This window comes from Cygnus olor, chromosome 4 (assembly GCF_009769625.2).
Source record: "Cygnus olor isolate bCygOlo1 chromosome 4, bCygOlo1.pri.v2, whole genome shotgun sequence".
Taxonomy (NCBI): domain Eukaryota; kingdom Metazoa; phylum Chordata; class Aves; order Anseriformes; family Anatidae; genus Cygnus; species Cygnus olor.
Window position 1 is genome coordinate 31627926 of NC_049172.1, and position 22497 is coordinate 31650422.

Here is a 22497-nt window from a genome sequence, read left to right on the forward strand (position 1 = left end):
ACCTCTGCATGGCTTTTTATGGAATAATGCAATTTGGTAGCAACATATGGCATTAAATTCATGGATTTCATTTGTGAGCATTTTTGTTCTTGAAAAATTAGTTTGATTACTAAAGAAATGAAAAAGGAACACTTTCCATACCTATTATCACTTCACTGCATTTTGAAATGAAGTATTTACTGCCTTCTTTTGTGCACTCTGTCACAGTTTTAGAACTTCTAAAGGACATCTGTTCTAGGCTAAATGCAACAAACCTGCACAGTCCTCTTCTCCAATGATAATCATATGACTCAGACACTCGCATCCAGAAATGTTTAACAGTGTCAGCTGCTCCATCTTCTCCCTTGCTGATACACTGACAGGATACGTTCCATTACAGTCACCACGTCTACAAGTATCGTGAAACTTTACAGTCCTATTTTTGACTGACACCACTGTATGGGAATCAATTAAGCTTGTCAGCCTAGCTTCACATAGTTGAGAGAGAACTCTAATACTTTCTTTATAAAGAGCCTTGCTTCCCACTCAGAATTGAACTGGCAGTTTTCTAAATGAACCCTTTGTTTTCCTTTGTTAATTGCCCATGATTCACATCCACATTTTGCAGAGATTGATGGCATTTTAATTGCTAAGGGTATTTAAGGATCGAGGATAGGAAGAGGCTTGGGAAAAAGCGGGTAGGGGACTGGTATGTTTGGAAGGCTAACTGTTCTGTGATTGCACACAGCCAGGAGATCAGCAGCCAGAGCACCATCTGTGCACGCAGCTTATGCGTATGACCCGGCTTCCTCACAAAGGAATGTGTCAGCTTCTGCTTTTCTGGATCAATTGAAAGCCTCCTTCATGCTAGGAGCTCCAGTGAAATTCTGTGACTGTTCCCTGAAGTCAGATCTAATCTCCTTGCCCAGCACGCCCAACGGGTACAGGTTTTCTTCAGCAAGAAGCTCTTCCTGCAATGCTGCTTCCACGCATTGGAGCTGGGAAGGTTCAGCAGCTCTTCAGTGTCACCTCACCGCCCTGTGAGTTGTGGAAGGATCATCTCAGCATCCTGGAGAATGGTAAGAGATATATGATCCCTCACGGAGATGTAAAAGCATCTCAAGAGGCTATGCGCAGTTGTCTGTGGTGGAGGTGTTTGCATCTGAGATAGTTATCCTCAACTTCCATGTAGATGATGGCAGGCTTAGATGGATCAGCCATTACACAAAGTTAATGCCACATGTTCTTATCAACAGGTAGCTGTATGGAGACTCAGAAAAAGCAGATTTCTCTACAGATTATATAGCAGAGTCCTGTCTAGTAAAGACCACTCTGCTTCTGTGGATCTCCACACATCCTGTTTCACCCTGGCTTTTCTGTTATGTACAGAAATTTTCATTTGTGTCTCTCACCAATTCATTCCCCTTTATTCCAAAAGCTTCCTATGATCCTAGTTGCCCTCAAGCATTGATTCCTATCAGTCAGGACACTCCCATCCATTTCCATCTTCTTTCATTCCTGTCACCTTCCTCCCAACTTAATCTTACCCACAGCTTCTGTACTTGCTTCTGCGTCTGCTATTGATCTCCCCTCCTGGGGATATCAGACGCACTCTTCTCTCTTCTAATGGCACAATTTTTTCACCATCAGAAAACAAGAAAATTGTGTTAGTGTCTCTGTGTGGGAGGGAGGGGGAGCTTCTTTATCTTCCTCTTTATCTTTGGTCCAATATAAAATTTGAGAGTGAAATTTGGCACATTGCTTCTTTACCACATCATTTCTCTCCTCAGCAAGGATGAATCACCACATAGTTTTGCATGTTTTTAGCATTATAGTCCAGTTCTTTATAGTGCAAATGTATCTGGCCTACTTAGTGGAAAAGTAGTGAATGTCATTAATAGGAATCAAGATAAACTCTTGGGTAATTTCTGTTAGATTTTCTACCACCTTATGACATTTTAAAGAAAATTTACTTTATGAAAAGTCAATTGTTTAACTGATTTGACTTGTCAGAGTCAACAGGCAGAGGCATTGAACAAAATAGCTTTGTTTTTTCTCCATGCAGTCCAGGACATTTTATCTTATACTCTGTAGCTAAATGTCAGTTACGACCATTACAACCTAACCTACAAGCAGTTTTCTGAAGCAGATTGAGGAAATTAGCTTTCCCTTAAACCTAATGGGAATTGGGTATCTGTCTTCTCAGCCACCACTGAAAATCCTAACCTCAAAGTTTTAAATTATTTGTTCTCTGGCAGAGGCTTGTACTTGATAGTTTCTCGGGTAGGTATTATTTCTGACTGTTCAGCAGCAGGACAGAACAGACATTCCTGTGTCAATGAAGGAGACAAAAAAAAATCAGTTAGTTCTGTATATCAAGAGGTTGCTTCTCCCTAGAATGGATTTGCTCCAGCAGCTTACATCATTCCCTCAGATCTTACAAGTCAAACTATGAAATACGCAGAGCATAGTACAGAAAAGTATCGCAGAGTAAAAAATAAGCACGAATCTTCCTGACCTCTGCACAGGTTCAAGTATAAGTGGGAGATGCTACTGGGAACTTCTGTGATATATTTTCAGGCCAGCTTTTGGTTGCATAGTGTAAAATTAAGGAAAAAATTAGCAGTGTAAAGAGATTTAACTTTCACTTGCAAACAATTTTCTTGTTCTTTTAGAGTCATCTGGCATTATGAATACCTTATGCCTGGAGGCGTATGACCTACAGCTTGTTCCTTGAAATGTTAAGGGCTGCTAAGCAAACCTTGGCTCCCAAGAAGAACACGGGGTTGAAAGGTTTTATTGTGTTCCCACTGAAAACAGAAGTAAAATTCATACCACCTTTGGACAGGGCAGGATTTTTAGGCAGTGGAACCTGCTGGTGTAGCAATTCCAATCCGAAATTGTTTCCATGCTCTTATATTTCTTTGAAAGTAGGCCCTAAGGAAGCAGTGTCCTCCACTGAGCAGTATCTCGGTTAATGTGAATTGAGGAGATATTTGCACCTAGCAGAAAAAGTGAGACCCTTGTAGAAAAGGTCAACAGTTAGGTAACACTGATGGTTGTTGATGGGCTGATGGTTGTTGATGGGACTGATGGGCTTGTTTTCTTGGAGTAACCCATTTATGAAATGGTCACACAACATGATTCTGTGAAGAGAGATAACTAGGACCTGTGCAATGCTAATTCTATTTTAAATAAATCTCCACTTAGGAATGGGTGCCTCCAGGAGCTACCACCCTGGAGCCTATTTCTCTTAGAAATTCCAGCACTTCCTAGCTTAAACATACCTCTCTGTGTCTTCCCTCTATCCTTCCCTCTATTTCTTGTGAAAATATTTCATTTTGGAAGCAGCCTTATGCATCAAATGTTGTTTTTGCAGATGTATTTTGCAATACAGGGCAACAAGTCAATAAATTTGAAGACAAAAAGTACTTCACCACACTCAAACAAACAACTCTTTTGGCAGAATAAGCCCATGGTTTACTCTATTGCAACAGCAGTGACTCATAACATCCACAATGCATCACCTCTCACCTTATTATTAAATACAATAGGCATGTGCCTCTTGAGCATATTTAATTCCTGTACCAGCATTTATTTGGAGGTGTCTGAATTAGTTTATTAAGAAAATCTACAATAGTTTTACTATTGCAATATTACAATAAAGTACTAACATACAATAGAGGAAAAATATTCCGCTTATTAGTTATGCTTCCTTGTGAATGTTTACAAAGCATAATAGAAAGAATAGGTCAAGCTTCTAGATAAGAAAAACATGTCTTTATAATATAGATAACACATTTCTGCAATGTTTTTCTGGTAAACTCAGTGGAACAATGCAGTAATGCTAGATTGCACATTTGTAAATATGATTGCAGGGATATAGTGTGCTATATCACCAAATATTATTTTGTAATAATTCCCACGTCAAATATAATTATTAATTTATAGATATAAATGCAAGAAGAATTTGCATTGTACCTTTCCGTGGAAAATATCCATTTATACTGAAGAAGGTCCATGTTAACAAACATTGATATATTATGAATAAATATAATAAATAATACCAAGCTTAATGAAAGGGAGAAAAAAAGGTGTAAACTTAAAAATCAGGTTTTGGTGATCTTTCCATATGTCAGGCTTTATGTTATTACTATTTTTTTAATCTTAGGTGAGCTAAAACCACAAATTTCTGATGCTGTACAAATAGATCTGCCAGTCCTACAGTGGGGGCTATTAATTTGTTCCAGATCTGATCCAGATTTTCCAAATAATTTTATACTATATACATGTGCTATACTTCAGAAAGTTTAAAGACGGTGGTGCAAGAAAGGCCAATTTAAAACCAGGGCTTGGATCCTGTTACTCACCTTTGTTTTAAGGAAATAGGACTTTAATTTGGTGTTGAGCACTACTTCAGTACAAGCTCCACAATTTAAAAACATGTTAGGGAAATATGTCAAGATTCAGAGTCACCTTCATGTCTGACAACAGCCTTGCTGTCTGCTTTCCATCGGCGGCTTTGTCTCTTGCAGAAAACTGGTCAAAAAGAGTCTTGGGGTGAAACTAAATATACAAGGAGGTTTCCATGCTAAGAAGGCGTCTACAGGCAGTGTACTTTGTTTTAGTCTATCCAGAATAGATATATTTTAATTTATTGCAGACTTCTTAACATCCCCTCACTTGGACTGTTTTGATCTAAGCTTCTTCACCCTAGATAGATGTGCAAAGAATTAAGTCTATATATAAAGATCCATCCCTCTCAGGTTCCTGCTGCTCAGAAGTAGCTTCTGGCTGGCAACACTTGGATTAGCACAGAATCACCCAAAGAGGATTTTCTACCATTTCCGTACACAACTGGTGGGCTTCATTGGGCTTACTAAAGCCTGCAAAGGGAAATCCTGCCTCACTAGCTTTCGGAAGTTGTACAGGGTATCCACACATCTGTGGTATATTTTACTTAGGTTTTCAACAAGCCATTGAGGAGATTCCTAACAGAATACCACTGAAGAAAATAAGTTGCCATGAGACTGATGCTTGGGTGAACTGAAAGATGCCTGCAGGTAGAAAGCAAAGGGATTAATTGTTGCTATCCAGGATGAAGAAGAGTCAGTAACAGTACCTCTTAGGGAGTGAGTATTATTTAAGATCTTCATCAATGACCTGCAGAAGAAAACGTTGAAGAAATATCTCAAAGTTTGCAGATAGTACCGTACTGCTTCAGGGAGTCAAATGGCGCACACACGTGGCAAGGAGCTCCTAGTGCTCAATACCGTGCTGAGTGGGTGCAGTAAAAACTGGTAGATGAGTTTCTGCATAGATATATCATGCACGTACAGAGAATAATCTAAACCTTGCTTACCCAGTGCTGAGCTGCAAACTGGTGGCTGCAGCTCGGGAAGGAGACCTGGTCATTGCTGCTGGCAGCTCTCTGAATTCATCTGCTTCAAATGCAGCAGCAGCTAGGAGTGGGAACAAAGTTTTGGGTACTCTCAGAACAGATGCTAAGAGCAAAATAGAAAATATAAAACCTTAGTGCATTCACATCCTGAACACCATGTGTTTCCACATTTTAAGAAGGACATAAAGAAATCAGAGAAGATGCAGAGAAAGGCAAGCAAGATGCTTAAAGGGAATGGAGCAGCAAAACAGAAACACCTGGGACTTTTCATGATCTTGTCCCTCTCCCACCCCCAAAGGCTTGAGGGTCAGGGCTTACAAAACTGTGAAGGCAGTGAATAAAGCGATACAGAATTGTTATTTGCCAAGTCCCGTGATGTCCTATGGACACTTACTGAAACTAGTTGGAGAGAAGTTTAAAATCTGTGAAAGAAGATACTTGTTTTATACCACAGATATACCTACCCTACCTTCTGGAACTTGCTGCTACAGGAGACTGTGGAAACCAACAGTGTCAGCAAGCTGAAAACACCTGAAGCAGACAAACTCCAGGGCAGTAGGTCCATAAACAGGTACCAAAAGGCACGGGCAGGAACGTGCTCGCTGCCATCCTCATCGTGGCTGCGGGTGCTGGAGGGGTACCAGGAGAAGGACTGCAGAGTGGCAGGGATCACGAATTCTCCAGGAATGGCGTTTCGTATTGCCACTGTTGGAGGTGAAACAGATGATTAGTTTGACCCAGAAGGCCATTTTCTATGTCATCATGAAAATAAGACCCTGCACTCCTTTGGTAGAGCTTAAAGCTGCCACTTCAGAGTTATTTCCACCCATTTAATTTTGATTGCATCTCAGTAGGCAGTAAATGGTGTGGGATATTTCTCAGCTGAAAGAACTATATGGTAATTATCAATGGCAGGATTTTGTGTGTGTGTGTGTGTGTGTGTTGTTTTGGCTGTGTCAGGAAAGGAGTTGAAGAAACAACTTTAAATAGATTTGGATCATCAGTATAAATCTATAGAACTTTAAAATGATGTAAATCTATTCAAATAAGAGAAATATGCTGAGCTAAGAGAATGAGTTACAAACAAGCAGGCACAAAACACTAATTTTATTTTTAATGAGTGTATTTTTTTTAGGACCACGTTCTGTTACTCTCATTAAAATTTCTGGATCAGAGTCCAATTTATACAGCTGTATTTTGTTCCCAGGTGTTCTGGTGGCATGACTGTTGTACTTTGCATAATGAGTAAATCATTGTTTTCAATAATGAGGAGTTGCTCTAATAATGGTATCGGGTTTGGGACCTAAATCATTTTTAAAAGGACCATAAGGCTGAGAGGCTGTAAAACCCCCTGGCCACGTGGTGCTGGCTGTGGGGCTATCAGGAGCTCTTCAAGCTTCCTGCAGCAGCTCCCACTGAGCCATTCGTCTCAGCAGCAATTCTCTCTCATCTTGAGGATTTCATAGGAACTGAATGTGGTAGCTTCTCCTCACCTACCCTTTTCTGTCATACTTAGTTTTCTTTCGTTGCCCATCTAGCTCTAAATACCCTGCACGGCAGAATGCCTCTTTGCTTTTCTATATTTCTCTTTGTTCCTTCTCCCAGTTCAGAGAAACAGCTGAAAAAAATGATGAGCTTTCCATCACCCCTCAACCAGAAGGTGATTTTCTGTTGCAGAAAATACTGAAGAAAATATTTGTGTTATGTATAGCTAGCTATTTTTTCAAAAATTGTTCCAAGGCATGCTTATGGCTACATATTTATATTCATCAGGTATCACATCCCAAGACAATTAGTTGCGGGTTGCAGTTTTGATATCCATTTGCTGTGTCACAGTGCAGAGAGAAGAATGCCAAATCATGTCATCTGGAAATGTGCTTTATATGAGCAAAAGTATGAAGTATGATGTTTACTTTTTTTTTTTTTTTTTCCTGGAAAGTAAGAGAGCAAATAGCTAATAATGGGGGAAAAAAAAAAAAAAAAAGTCTCACGGACTGGTTATGTGTGAAAAGATGCCATTTGAATTAATGGGTGGCAATTTGCTCTGCATATAATTTACAGTCTCTATGTCCCTATATACAGCAGCAATAGTAAAAACCAACATCAGTTATGCTCTTACTGCTTTTAAATTTCATTTGCTGTTGCTTGCATCAGCCTTAACTTAGTTTGGTCTATTATTGCCACAGAGGAAAAAAAGCTTTGCTACGATTAAGGGTGGGAATTTGTCTATGTTTAAAGGTGTTCTAAAATCCATTGTTTATTTCAAATACAGTGAAATTTGGTGGGTGTCTAAAGGGTGTATGAAGATGTGGTTGCATTGCAATCTGGGATAATATAAGCTGGAGATTGTTGAGGAACAGTGCCTCAAGGCAGAAACTTTTCATTTTCATGTTTGACAGGTAATTATAACACATTGCTGACATTGTCCCTAGACAATCAAATCATAATTCTGATCATGCCTGATTGATCTCAGTGGCTTGACATTTCCCATTGCTAGCACATGGGGCTCACATCCCAGTATCAAGTAAGGAATCCTGATTTGAAAACCAGTGCTCTCTGAACATCTCGCATCACTCCCACAGCATTTCCTACCCCTCATGGTGAACTCAGCTGAGGCAGCACCAGCAGTTCTCCCCATCTGTGTTCAGTTTCAAGAGGGACTGAGTAAAGGCTACTGGGATGCACAGCTCAACTCTTCGGTTCTGTTTTCAGTGCTTTCTCTGCACTATATGTTTCAGAAATGTAATCATAAATCTTCCTCTGTTGCCAGCCCAAATAATTAAGGGCTAAATCATGGCGTTGCCATGAAATATGAGACCAAACAACGTTATGCTGTCTGGGAGCAAATCCAGAGGCAGAATAGCTAAATCTCTAGTGCTATAGAGGCCAAAATGGTTATCCCTTACATTCTTTGCTCACAAATGCCCTCAGGATCAGCAGTGACAAATACCCTTGCTGGTATTCCCCTAGGGAAGCTTCAACAGCATCCAGTATTTAAATCACCTTTGGAGGCTCACTAACTTTCAGGCTGTCTTGTGTGACTGACTGACAGTATTTGTAGCAGTAGTTGTGTCCCATAAACCATCATTGCAGAGACCTCAGTAGCTTCATGAAGTGATGAATAGCTCCCCCTCTTGATTCAGTCCGCAGTGGCAATACCAGCTTGAAACCTAAGGAAAGATCAGTAGAGTTATATCACCTTTACAATCAGTTTGAAACTTGGTTCTTACTTCTCTTCTCTCTGCATGAGCACTGAGCCCCAATTTTCTCAGTCTGTCAATATATATCCATTGTACAGTAATCCTCATGTTCCTTCCTTTGATTTCCTTTTGTCCTCTCCTCTCTACATGTCTCTGACTATTCTTGCTTTATCTTTAAACGATTGAAGAAATATGCAGGCTTTTTCAAACAGCACATTTTTTTCTTACATGAGCCATAAAATGATGTACCTCTTTACAGCTGATCTGCTTCCCTCATGAGGTAAGATACTCAATGCATCCTCGAAAAAAAAAAAAGAAAAGATGCATCTAAAAGTAGCTTTTGGGGGCGAAGGGGGAGGTGAGAAAATAGTTCTGTTAAAAATGCCAATTAGCCAAGCCAGCTGTGATTGTTGAAATTGTTCAGAAGCAAACACTACAAAATGAGATATACATGTTGCATACACATATATGCACATACGCATATGTGCACATATATGAAATGGTTGTGTCTTATTTTTCTTTTTTTTTTTCCATTTCTTTCTGCTTCTAGGTCGAGGAAAAAGTTAAAATCTGAAGAGTTACAATCTGAAATTTCTTAACTTTAGATAGAGGTTGAGCCAACTTTGCAAATTCTTGTAATGTTATTCCAAGTATCACAACTGATAATGCTTTCTCTTCAAGCCCCAAATGCTAGCAGCAAGAAACTGCAAAGGAACATCAATTTTCAATTTTGAGTACATCTTGAGCCCTTCTGATCTCTAGAAAAGTTTGAAGCTGGCTCAGAAATATAGCCTAAAGAAAAAAAATAAAGTAAATAAAAAAAAATCAAGACTTAAAATCTTATGACTTTTAAACAAGTCTGATGTTTTTCCAACTGCATGAATTTTGAAGACAGGATTGGCAATACTGCGCATCATAGCTCTAAGCCAGTTGAAGAAAAAATCCCTATCATGTGTACTACTAAAAATGCAGTAAAGTGCTGTCCTGATTAAGAATTACCTTAATCTTTTATGTTCAAGTACTGTCCTGATTCAAGACCTTTCTGTGTTTACAATCTGAGCAAGATCCAGAAAGATGTTAGGTACTTTGCAAAATTAGACTCAGTTGCATAGAGAGAATTCATGCCAGTGCTGACATTTTATCTAGCAACTTTAAACCTAAAACAAAATTTTTACTCCTAAATTAGAAATTTATGAAAATTCAGCTAATAGTGATAAAGTTGCACCAAGATCTTTCTCTTAATAATCTTTCATTGCTCTTTCTAGCAACTTCACTGTGATATTAATTCCTCCGACTTCAGAAGCAACAGCGCAGTAGACAGATCTGAATTATGTCAGTGAGCATATTTTGCAAGCCATCTGTAAATGCTTCACTGGTAGAAAATGGCACAATTTTAAACTATCTTCCCAAATTACTGCGAAGTGCAGCTTTCATATTGAAATAATGAGCATACTCTTAGTCTCCACAGGCCAGGCAAACTGAAAGAAGTCTTTGCTATAGTTTGTCAGAGAAGCTCACTGAATCTGTGCTGGGTCAGGGTTACAAGGACTTCCAAGCAGCACACAGTCTCTGCATGCGGATGCAATCTGTTCAATACTCAGAAAAGCTGCCAACCTGCTGCTGCTGCACTCAGCTTCCTCTGCACAGGGGCTCTCCTCTGCAAGGCTTGAGATGCATTAAGAATTCAGTTGGGCCATTTCCCAGATTTTTCTTTTAGGGTGCCTAAATAGGCACTCTGAAAGAAGGTGCAGCAAAACCTATGAAATAAATGTTCTACAGACTGCCATGCAGTGCTCTGGTCCTCCACTGGACGTGGACTCATGGCAGGTCCTCAAGCTCCCAGTGGAGATGAAGTCTATTTTATGTGTGGACTCTGAGAACTGATAAGCCAAGCTTTAGAGATAACACCTTATCCCCTGATCAATGACTCTTCCCTTACACAGCTCATCCTCCTGGTTGCAGTTTCCCTTTGTAGACAGTAATATTTGTCATTTGTTTCAGCAATGATAATGGAAACTAAAGGAGACATACATTGAGATAAATGCTGATAGCAGAGGTTCTCTGGATTTACACAGACCTGTCCCAGACTTGCACCTAATCCCCTCCCAAGAAGTGTTTATAAATGTGTACCTTTGGAATGGGCTCAGACTGACATTTACAGCTACCAGCAGTGAGATAGGTGAGATAGGTTTCTTTCTTTTATATTTGTGCTTGTCCTTCCAGCCTTTGGGATATAGTATATTTGTTGGAGGATGGGCTTGTCCTTCTGGACTCAGCAAGGGCATTTTTTATCCCTTTCAGGATCGGGGATATTTGGCAGTACTTTTTATCTCTTTGTCATATGGAGGTGATAAAAATCTATAAAAAAAGGAGACAAAACCAATTCCTCCAGACTGGGCAACATATCAGAACCGCTTATTGCACTTTATTGTGTCTGAGAAGAATGCTTCAAATCATAATCAAAATGACTCTCAGAAGAATGAAAATAGCTTGGTTCATCTTTACACAGGAAAAATAAAAACAAGTAAATGATAAGTGTTAAGCATAACACTGTAATTGCCTGTCTAGTAGCCTGTATTCAGGCTGAACTCCCACTGTCTTAGCTTCATTTGTCACGCAATTTATTTAACGGGTCCATCATCACAGAAATGCTTTAGATACCAGGAAAGACAAGTCAAAAGATAGTGGTGGCCTTTTAAAAAGATTGTATAAAAACATGGTGAAACCCCAAAAGAAATGAGTAATTTCAAGCAAAATCAAGAGTGGTATTTGCCTGACACTATAATGAATTATAAGTAAAATGGAATGTAAACAACATAAATGAATCCAGACTTCCTAAGCATAGAGCTCAGAGAGTTCATTAAATGCATAAATATACTGTATCTTTATTCTGTGTACTTGGATCAAAAAGTATGAAAAGTATACTGTAGCTGGAAATTAATCGAGCAGCTGCTTGAATAGTAATACCTTTATTTTATTATTCTTTTTTTGAACAGGTAGGTTTTTTCAAGTCACCATTCAAGTCAACACTTTTTTAACACTTCAGAGCTATGAGGCAATCTTTGAAACACTGATGTTGCTTATTTCTTGGGCTGGTCCTTAAGTAGCACCTCTGATATTGTAGTAAATTGTAGAACACATGAAGAGCCTCGTAAGGCTATATCCCCAAGGAAATTGAAGTTCTGGGAGATCTTCCATTGATTTAAAGGGGGAATAAATCAGAATATTAATACCATTGATATTGAGAAATAATAGAAAGAAATAAGCAGTAATACTTCTGCAGGATTACTTAGTATAGTTTAGTAGCTCACCTATATAGGGTTATGTTTTCTCTGTTTCTTGAACTATACTAATTACTAGTTATTGATTACTTATGTTCACCTTGTTATTGCAGGTCTGTGACAGTAGGGACAACAAATTAAAGAGTCCCTGAACACTGCTTTCAGAGGACCACTGCATCCTGGTAAGAGATGTTAAGCTACAGTAAGGAGCATCATTTCAGGGCCTCACAATGCATTTTTATAAATGTGGGTACACTTACATATGCACTTCACGCAGAGAACAGAACATTTCTCTTTTACAGGAAAACTCAAATTCTGTGAGGTCAAAATGCTGTTAGATAACTCTACCCCCCAGCAAATGCATGTTCTGGAAATGTTTCCAAAGCAAAATCCTGCATCCAGAACGAAATCAGCCCTAGCCTTGGCCAGAAGAACAAAAAGCCATTCCCTGGACTGCCGAGCGGGGGGGGTCAATTGTTCCAACCCAAAAGAGTGAAGATGAGAAAAGGGAGAGCTACAGGCTGGTTGACTTGCAAGAAATATGTGCCCAGCCTATGGTATGTGACATTGAAGAGCTGCCTCTGGAGAGGATTATGATCTTTAAATTGTCATCCCATTTGGTAATCCTAATGGTGACCACTATCATTTTCATTTTAGGCATACTGCATTGAGCCACAAATCTAAAGGTTTGATTGTCCCTCTGTGAAGAGTGAATGATCCATCTGCCTTTAGCAGTCTGCAATACAGGAAAAACTCTGTTACATGCTTGCAGTTATTCTTCATGGCAAAGAATCTGTATTTAGGGATTCAGATTTATAGTTCTTCCAAATGCATGTTAGAGTAATTTGAGAGGTTATCATCCCCAGCTGCCTGTCCTTTCTCTCTGCCAGAGGTTATTGCTCCTACAGCAGAGACAATTGAAAGGCTGGCACATTATGTGCACTGCTCATCACCTGGCACATTGATTTCAGCTTACATAATCAGTGGGCTGGGCTATGAGTGTAGGTGGCAGTAAGCTTTAATTCATCATCCCTACTGGGCCTAGCAGCAGTAAAGTACTTATCAGCTTCTACAGGTGATAGCCAAATCCCACAGGTATTGAGGGCAAAGCCCTAAATGCCCACCATGCAGGATGCTGAGCGTTGCTACAAAGCACCGTTTCCCACACTGCATGTCCCACTGTTTGTAAGGGGGCAGGAGGAAGAAGTGCTGGCTTCTAGTGTAGCTGCATCAGATAACGCTTGGGATCAGGAGAGGGCTAGGCACATCCAGGTCTAGTTGGCCCAGGAGAAGGCAGCCTGAGAAACTTACCAGTTAGGAGTTCAGGCAGCCAAAGTGCTAGAAGTGGCCATTGGGGAAAAAGCCTTGAGAAGGATTTGGAAAACTTAATAATAAGCTCTGTGAAGCCTAACTTTTAAATAGTATTTGAAAATATCGCAACCACACTGGGCACCTACAAAAAAATCCCAGGAGGCACCAAGTCAACCAAGTATCAGAAAGTGAGGTGATGGGCAAGTCCTAAATGGTAACCCTCCCAAGGCAGCTGCTTTCCCAGACTTGCCGTGGAGCCTGAGAGCATCTCAGTCTGGCACATGTTGTTCAAGTATTCACTTGAGGAATGAGAAATGCAGCTCCAACACCTGTTCCAGTTCTGCAGAGGAAGGGACTGAACAGTTGCCTTCTAAAGGGACTGAACAGTTGCCTCCTAAAGGGACTAGTTTACCTCAGCAAAGTGCTATTGTGAAAATTGCACATCACTTCTCTTTTGTCTGAATAATGTGTAGTCTGAGAATGACTAATGTAACAGACTTTGGGAGGATCTAGTGTGTGAATACATCTGAAGCTGCTTGGCACACCCAGGGTTTTGTGAATGCCAAGCAGCAAGAGGCACTGAGGGACCATTTATGGATGCAAATCAGCAGAATTTAAGCACCTCAGGGATGAGGAAGCAGTTAGTCAGAATGTCTGAAATTTCTAATAGTAATTTAATTCTGCAAGCAGACATCTTGATTCACAAGTAGGATTTAGGTTTCTTGGTGGATTTGGCCTTTTTGATCTGGAGATATTTCAAACTGTATCTGTGAATCAGTGGGAGTTAGGGGCTTTGATGTCTTCTGTGCTCGTTTCCTTCTGAAAGCATCTAAATACCTTTCAGTGTCTGGGTCATGAGGAATTCTGTGAAGTACACTGGAGTGTGAGACTTTTCCACAGACAGAAGTGACCTTGCTTGAGCAGAGATGTTTCAGCACAGAGCAAAGTAAAATTTGCACAGTGTTTAGTAACATCACAAAGACCCTCTAATCTGGGCATTCCTGCATAGAAAAAAAAATATTGAAGACATCCAGGCATTGTTAATTATATTCAACCCATTAAACACAAGCATCATACAGAGCAAAATCATTTAGGATTGACAGGTTTTCATATTGCTACCCTTAGGCTTACCCCATGTTTAGAGCAACTCCCATCGATTTCTGTTGACATTAATGACCCATTAACAGTTACATTCAGTGGCTGGCAGGCTGCTCTTTGCCTACACCCATCCCCACCGCCTGCTCACTAAGCTCTCTTCTCTGGAGGTTGCTGCTAAAGCAGTGGCCAAAGAGTGGGGCAGCAGCAACTGCAGTAGAACCAGACCTTCCTAGCATAAGTAGACACCACTGCCACGGCTTTATCTTCAGGGATCATGGTGACAGAAAGTCTTGTTCTCCAGGGTCAGACTTCCTCACCTGGCAGCCCAGCCCTGCTCCTTTCCCTTCCTCCATCCCAGAAGGTGCAGCAGATGGAGGAGGTCCTGGCTGCAGTGAAGCAGTGAGTCTCGTAGGAGTGAGTCTCATAGGAGTGGAGGGTGGAGGCGTGAGGCTGAGTGGGACTGGGTGCTGGGAAAGGGGTGACAGGGGTGCAACTTCCAAGTCTAGGGTGGAAATTAAGTAGGCAATGATCCTAGGAAAAGAGGCATGGTGAAACATGGGAGAAGGGTGGGGAAAAAAAAAAAAAAAGTGAATAAGACCTGCTTGCCCTGCCAGACTTCCACAGCTCCCTGAAACCTTTCCTTCATCCTGCTCAGAGCCCTTCAAACTTCACTGACCCCCACTTCCTCCAGGAGCCTGAAGTTTCCCCTGACCTCTTCCAATCCCACCCACATACCTGTGAGGCCATTAGTGATCTCCATCCTAGCCCCCCTGCTCAGTCTTCACCAAAGCCCTTCAGTCCTCATGTAGCACCTGGCCGGCCTTTCCTCACCAGCCAGTGGCCTTTCCTACCCCAGGAGCCTCGGCTAGTCACTCTTAATTATGTTGCCAGGAACCCCCACGTGAGCTTGACTGGCTGCACTAACCTTGCTCCTGGTGGGGAGTCTTTTCTCACCCAGCACAGCCCTTTGAAGTCAGCAGGGCTGTTTTTGTGTGGAAGTGCTCACCACTGAGATGAAGGAGTGCATAATCAAATCCAAAGTATTCTGCTCTGACACTGTCATCCGCCACACTTCTCCCAGAGCCCAATCAATACACATTTATGGGTCTGCATCTAGGTGCTCTGCATACCTGGTGAAGATGATTATTCCAATCTTTCAGTCTTTTTCACCACTACCATTCTTTGTCCCTGTTCTCCTGTAGTGAGGAATCCCATAACGAAGACATACTGTAAAGTTTACATGAGGCAGTGTTTCTTCTGTATCTTGGTTTTCTGACACTATCTTCTCTCTGATACCAGGCTTCAAAGTTGAAAAGTAATGTTATATTCAATGATCAGCGAGCATGGGGTTGACAATATCCTTGTAATATGTGAAAGTTCTTTGAAATAAACTATTCTCTTTTGATGAATACCCTCATTAACAAACGACCCATATATATTTTAGGTAGGGATACATTTGATTTTAATACATATCTCACCCTAGTCAATGTTAGCTATGCTTCAAACAATTTTAGCTGCGTGGAACAGATGATAGCTGATTCTTTCTTTCCATTCTTCAGTTCCTCCTCACCTAAGTCTGATCATTTTGAGGCAATGGAATAAGTTGCTGGCTAGAAAGAAAGTTTGGTATGGGATCTGAGATTATGATACCAAAGTAAAGATAACTACACAGAGCACAATGTGTGTAAATGAGACAGAATAAATAACAAGAGAACAAGTTAGTGAAAATGAAATTAAAAGAGAGAAAAGAAATAGAGAAAATATGGACATAAAGCAAAGAGCAGAAAATAGAACTTTGTTGCTGCTTTCTATTGTAATGCCCTTGCTAGAATGCATAAACTGATCCAATTCATAAACTTAAAATCCCCTGCTCCAGATGAAAAATAGTAACTATGTAAAATTCATGGTATTTGTGACTGGTTTTTATTGACAAAGAGGAAATACCCATGACTCTTAATAGAGCTTCAGCTGCTGATATAACATCTCCACTAGAGGCTAATGCTAGAACTTCAGACTGCACAGGAAATACGTCACAGAAGCTTAAGAATCTCTTAACGTAAAGTGATTATTATATATCCTAGTCTTATTGGTCTCCCAGCTATTCATATTCAGGCTTTGAAATGTCTGCTTTTATTCCAGCTCTACCATCCTTTTTGCTCTTCCTAAGTTGCACAGAAGTTGTTCAGGAAATCAGCGCCAGTGTCTTTGTGACTGATATGTAAATCAAAAACAAGCGGGAAAAATATAACAAGCCTTTAGGGAAATGGAGGGGCTCTTTATGGCACTTGCTTGATGCTCTAGCTACTCTAAGAGGAGCTATTTCTAAGGCTATCAATTAGACAGGGATGAGTAAGTGAGGTTATTAACATTAGAGCCATTCAGTTCAGGTCTGTTATTTCAGCTCTCATTTAGGCAGGTAGTTCCTGAAACCTGTTAGCAGCGCAACAAAGCTCTGCTGGTCTCAGTCCATTTCTAGCAATTTAGGGCTGAGAGAACACTGCTAGTATGAACTGTCTGTCTCGTCAAAGAGACCTCTTATGAAGATTCAAGACCTTGATGTTTCTAGATGCCAGTTAAATAGCTCCAAAAGGTATCTTTGGGCATTGTGAGATCTGTTTGTAGGTGAACATTAGCAAAAACTCTAAAGCAAGGAAATTCTTACTTCTTATTTATGCTCACCTACAGACAGAGTTTTCCCAGATGCTGAAATTAATTTGCTCTGTTTTGCTCACAGGGTAAGAGTGGCATTAAGTTTTGTTGGAGAAATAATGAAGTAAAAAATAAAAATCAACAACAATTACACTAATGAACAGTTATACAAAATCCATTCATTAAGAGGCAGGAAATGAAAGGGATTATAAACCTGCAAGAATTTTAAATGTGGGAAAGGTAACACAGTAGATAGCTAGATCTGCTATTAGCTCAGAAACAATGCCATATGTGAGAGGAAAATAAGAGAAGCAAATTTTTCCTCCCAATTTTCTATCTACAGCAGAAAAAAAGATATGCTTAAGTTATATTAGTACCTTTAATATTTCATTTCTAAAGAATTAGCAAAAAATAGGGCTTGACAGATTTCCCATCCAGCCACTATCACAGATTGGGATATACAAGCAATCACAGATTGATATATAGTTATTTAAAACCAGAACACAGCTTATTAAAGAACAAAAAACACAGAGGCAAGGTGAAGATTGAAAATGCCTTGGTTTGCAGTTGTCTGTTTTATTTTTGTCATACTGTCCGTTTTCCTTCTTCAGTCAAAAGAAAAAAAAATGCAAAACCAAACCCAACCAAACCCAGAACTGGAAAAACAAAGGTATTTGAATTTGCCATGAGTTAAAGGCCTGACTGAAATTTGGAAGAAAAAAAATTAAAACTGAATCTATTATGACAGATTACTTGATTGACAACAACAAAAAGTCTCTGTCAGGTACTTATTAACCTCGGCAGTATCAAAGCACAATGCAGATAAAGTACTAGTTTACTGCAGTACAGCGACAAAAATTAAAAGTAGGGAAATGCAGAAATTTGAGTATTTTTTTGCCCACATTTTCCTGTGTTTGCAATACAGTTTCCAATTATTGAAGGTCAATTTGACTTTTCTGTGATCACAGATTCACTATTATTTCCTTAGTTCTTAAATCAATAATTATAACAATTCCCTATGTGCTTTCAAATCATACTTATTACATTCATGAAAAGTATCTGAAAGTAATAATATAACAGCAGTATCTTTGTGTTGAGATTACATTTCTTACCAGCTTTGAAGTTGGTTCCTGTCTGAAGTCCTGTACCCAGTTGTGATAGATCATTAAAGAGAAAATGATCTTGACATTTTATTTTAATAGCCTGATTTTGCTTTGGCCAAACATGAAACACTGACCTTCTAGGGTATGAACTTTCCCCACTAGTGTATGTTTTGGGAACACTGGGCTGAAGAGGGAATAGAGAAGGAAAAAACAATTCAATCAATACCAGACTAATAGCTCCTTACCAAATGAATCACTTTCCAAGACAGAGGGAGGGAAGAAAAATCTTGCCTTATTCTATATCCTGATATTTGTAAACATAAAAATTATTTACAGCATAATCTGGGCCTTTCCTGTTCAGGCTATAAAATTAAAGATTCCTATCTTCAGGACAGTCACCCTTTATAAAGCCAGTAATGCTTTACCCTAAGCTATGTAGAAGTAGAAAATGCATTTATATTAATAGAAGAACACTCTGCACATGTGATTTTAGTAAAATATATATATATTTTTTTTTTATTTATGTATTTGCATGCCAGTTCCTTATAGCTCAGAATTCATATTAATGTGTCTCCTCCTATGGAACCAAGTGGAAATAAGGCAGATGAGGGAGACTAGGGTGATCCACTGAGTAAGAAGTTTGCTTCAAAGACAGATTGAAGGAACTAGCATCTTCTTCTCTGAAGGAAAAGAAATGAAGATGGGCAATTGTCCAGGTGCCATCTCTACCACATGAGTCTATCATAATGTGAGTCGCTAGAGACGGGAAAGTTGGATGGACCCCAGGAGAGGGATTTGTATGTGTCCTTCTACCTATCCATCTAGTACTGGCCACTGTCAAAGACAAGTAATTTGACTAGATGGATACAACCAGAGAAAAGAGGTTCATGTTTTCTTATGGGAGATAGAGTAGAATTTACCCTTGCGCACTGTGCTTGTATATTTATAAACTTCTTTCCAATCCACAGCTTAGGAACTTTTTCCAAAGAAATTGGCTATTGAAAGAGGGAATGATGTAGTGGGAAGGCTGAGAGAACTGAGAAGGGATTCTTATCAGCACTTCTGCCAGTAGGAGGAAAACAACAAGCTTCCAGACCAAAGGCTTGTGATTTGTGTTTATACACCTGAGATTTGGAGTCAAAGTACAGGCTGTTGCCCATAGTTTTATAAGGCTTCTATTGCTAGAGGGTTAGATAATTCATTTTTCTATCAGGATATTTGAGCTAGCCATCTGAAACCTTTTTTTTTTTTTGTTATAACAAAGGATCACATTTGATAAGGTCCGTATTAATAGCATAACCAAGCATTCTAAGTAATTAATGAAATGGAGAATATCTTTGTCTCCTCTGTCTTTTTTTTTTTTTTTAATGTCAAAAATATGTGTGGGGAAGGGCGATGCCAAAGAGTTCAGAATTTTGGAAAATCTCTGGAGTTCCCCCTGGAAGTATAGGTTTCCATGAAAGCAATCTGAAAGCTGGAAGCAATTTGCTCTGGAATTTCAGAATATATTTTTTGATTGAAAAGTAATAATATGTGCTAGGAAATGACTGGACAAGAATATTTACCTGTGCATAGACCAACACAGAATAATCTACAGTACAAGAGGAAGTGCAAATTGTCAACAACATTATAAAAATACATGCAGTATGTGGAGCAGTAAGTCTTTCAAGACAGTCTGTTAAAACTGAGACTTAAAACTGAGACTTTTTTATTTTTTTAAAAGCTCAGGCATGATGAAAAAGATGGAATAGGAAATGTCTAGGCCATTAATTATTCTTTAGAGGTAGAGGTAACAGTTCTCAGCTGCAGCTGTGAAACTTGCTCAAATCTGATCCCAGATCCTATGTTCTTTTCAGAATAAATAAACATAGCCAGTGTTTCAAAACAGGTCTTTAGTGATCAGTCCTATCACGTGTCATCTAAGGTTCCCGAAACAACTTGTTTAAATTGTGCTGTCCTACTGATTAAAAATTAATTGCAGAAAAGATAGCTTTAGTACAAGTGCTGGGCCCCTACATCAGATCAAGACAGTTTTATGAAATCCTATTCTTATACTACATGGGCAAGTGGAGTCAGGAAATTCTTAAAAATCGCATTTTTTCAGCAAGGGAATAAAGTAGTGCAAACAGAGTTCTCAGAGAAGAGGCAACAGTTGCATTTTGTGATTTCAGTGTGCTGCTCTGTGGGAAATGTAAAAAGTATGCTTTAAAAGCATGAAATAAAGTAAAGTCCAGAGAATTTTATCTCCTTAGCTAAGCTGCCAAAAATATTTATGGAACTAAAAATCTCAAGAGCATAAAGCAATTCATACTATGTTAATGTTTGTACTGGGAACTTTCCATTAGTAAATATATGAGAGAGAATAATCATATCCATCCATCTGCTTGGTGGCTGTTCAACCACGGAAGCTGCTACATGTCAATTATTAATCCTCCTGGGGATAGAAAACCTTTTTTTTTTTTTTTTCCCTCTGGAAAGCTGGTTTTCTGTTTATTTGTTCTTATTTCTTTTCTGCTATTTAAAAATAATCTTTTTCTTACAGATTTTTACAGATATTGGCAGATACATTTTCTTCTCAGTAATATGTTCCTTTTTCATACAGGTCTACTATCAACCACATTGCTTTTTTCATTAGAAAAATGAATGATCAGGATACATGAACCAAATCTTTTTCAACTTATTCAAGTTCTTCTGAGACTCTGACTTCAATGCCTTTGTTGCAGCGATGTTTGTTCCACCGATACTCATTAAGACATTTCAGCAGCCGTGCTGCTACCATTTTTCTTGATCAGGTAGTGATCTTTCTAGTTTCTGGCACAGCAACAGACAGGAATGCAAGAAAAATATTTACAAAATATAAATCAGCAATGTCTAATCTAGATGTAGCAACAACAACAAAACAGTGAGCATGGCTTCTGGTACTACTATTTAAAAGCTAATCAAGCAAGCAATGTGTAACATTGAAGAGAAATTAACGTCAGTGAAGGAGGGTCATTTGCTGATGAGAAATTGAGAAATCATTGATTTCAGCTGGAATCGAGAAAGATTACTTAGTTGTTTGTTGTTGCATTATGCTACTTTTCACAGGTTGATTTCTGCTGGGACAGTCTGCATTACTAATGTCACTTTAATAGTATGAGAACATAAGTACATAGCATCAAAGAAAATCTTTGCAGTAAACACAGGTACTAATTCAACTTCTCAGAACTGTCACAGAGTAAAAGCTAATTTACTCATGCTAATCATTGAATGTGACTCAACACAAGCAACTAAGTTGAAAATTAATGAATAAACAGGCAAAAACTAAGCTTCATATATGACAGTTATGAAACTATTTGCTTAAGTCATTTTAAGAACATGAGGAAAATACTGAGATTACAAATTTCAATTTTAATTTACCCAGAAAGTCATTTAGAAAAGATGGATAAATAGCATTGGGTGTATAGTCTGTACAAAAGGTTTGCCCACACAATATATCAGTGTTTCACTCTATCTTATTTCACTATTATCTGCTAGTAACCAGAAAGCCAAGGGAATTACAGTCCCTTTTGTGCTGGGCAATGCCATGTGAATGTGTACAGCAGGAGACTGTCTCAGAGACACCACACTACGTAGACAGTTAGTAACTAGAGGAAAGAAACAAAAATCTTCCCTCCAGCTCACTGACTTTCTGAGTCTGGTCAATGACAAAACTCAGGGCCCAGGAGCACCCATAGTTGTGTGGCTTTTGTTTCACCTTCTGCCCTCCTGCCTTCTTGCACTTCCTCCAATGCTCCAGCCTGCTCCAGGCTGAAGTTAAGTTTTCGTTCAGTGTTCGAGAGGCATTTGGATAACCCTGTCAATAATATGTTTTAACTTTTGGCTAGCCCTGAAGTGGTCAAGCAGTTGGACTAGATGATCTCTTGTGCTCACCTTGTTCTACACCAGGGCTGAGCACAGTGGCACCAGCCCCAGAGGACAGCACTGCCGCACACAAAGCTTTTGTGCTCACCTTGTCCCAGTCCTCAGTAGGAGAGCTTATGGAAGTGAGAAACCTTGCTGGAGCTGTGATGGTGTTCCTACCATGTTCTTCAGGCCTGCAGAGCTGGGAGGAAGGTAGACCTCAACATGGAGCTGCACGGCATTATTTGCAGAGATACTGAGCAGTGCTGTTGCCTGAGGGAGCAGGATGGAAAGACATCTTTCCAGAATCGTACTGCGGCTTTTTTCCAGGCAGTTATCAAAGTCCTCTGGGTTGTCCATATCAAAAGCACAAGGTAGAAGTTCACATCAAGTGCTTTAGACATCATAAACCCATTCAAAAATCCCTCGTGCATTTCTCAGAATATTTCCAGTTGCTCTGGTGTGCTTTACTTCAGGCTTTAGGTGGAATTCTTTGCTGTATTAGAGATGTATTTACAGTCCTCTCATTTCTGTATTCTTTTCAAGTGTTTTGGTTTGAAGTTCTTTAGCTTTGCTTTTACTGTCAACACACT

General features: G+C 39.4%; 1 long non-coding RNA gene across 5 annotated transcripts in view; it reads left to right on the forward strand.

Annotated features, from left to right (window-relative positions):
* Positions 1–714: 714 nt before the first annotated feature.
* Positions 715–22497, forward strand: part of LOC121068952 — a 65848-nt gene continuing 44065 nt past the window's right edge. For 2 of the 5 annotated variants that reach the window (XR_005819159.1, XR_005819160.1), the window contains exons 1-2: positions 715–1058; positions 11975–12043. This is a non-coding gene — a long non-coding RNA (uncharacterized LOC121068952). Of the gene's footprint in view, positions 1059–11974; positions 12044–14571; positions 14670–22497 lie in introns of all 5 variants that reach the window. The other 3 variants (XR_005819162.1, XR_005819163.1, XR_005819161.1) reach the window with 2 other exon arrangements.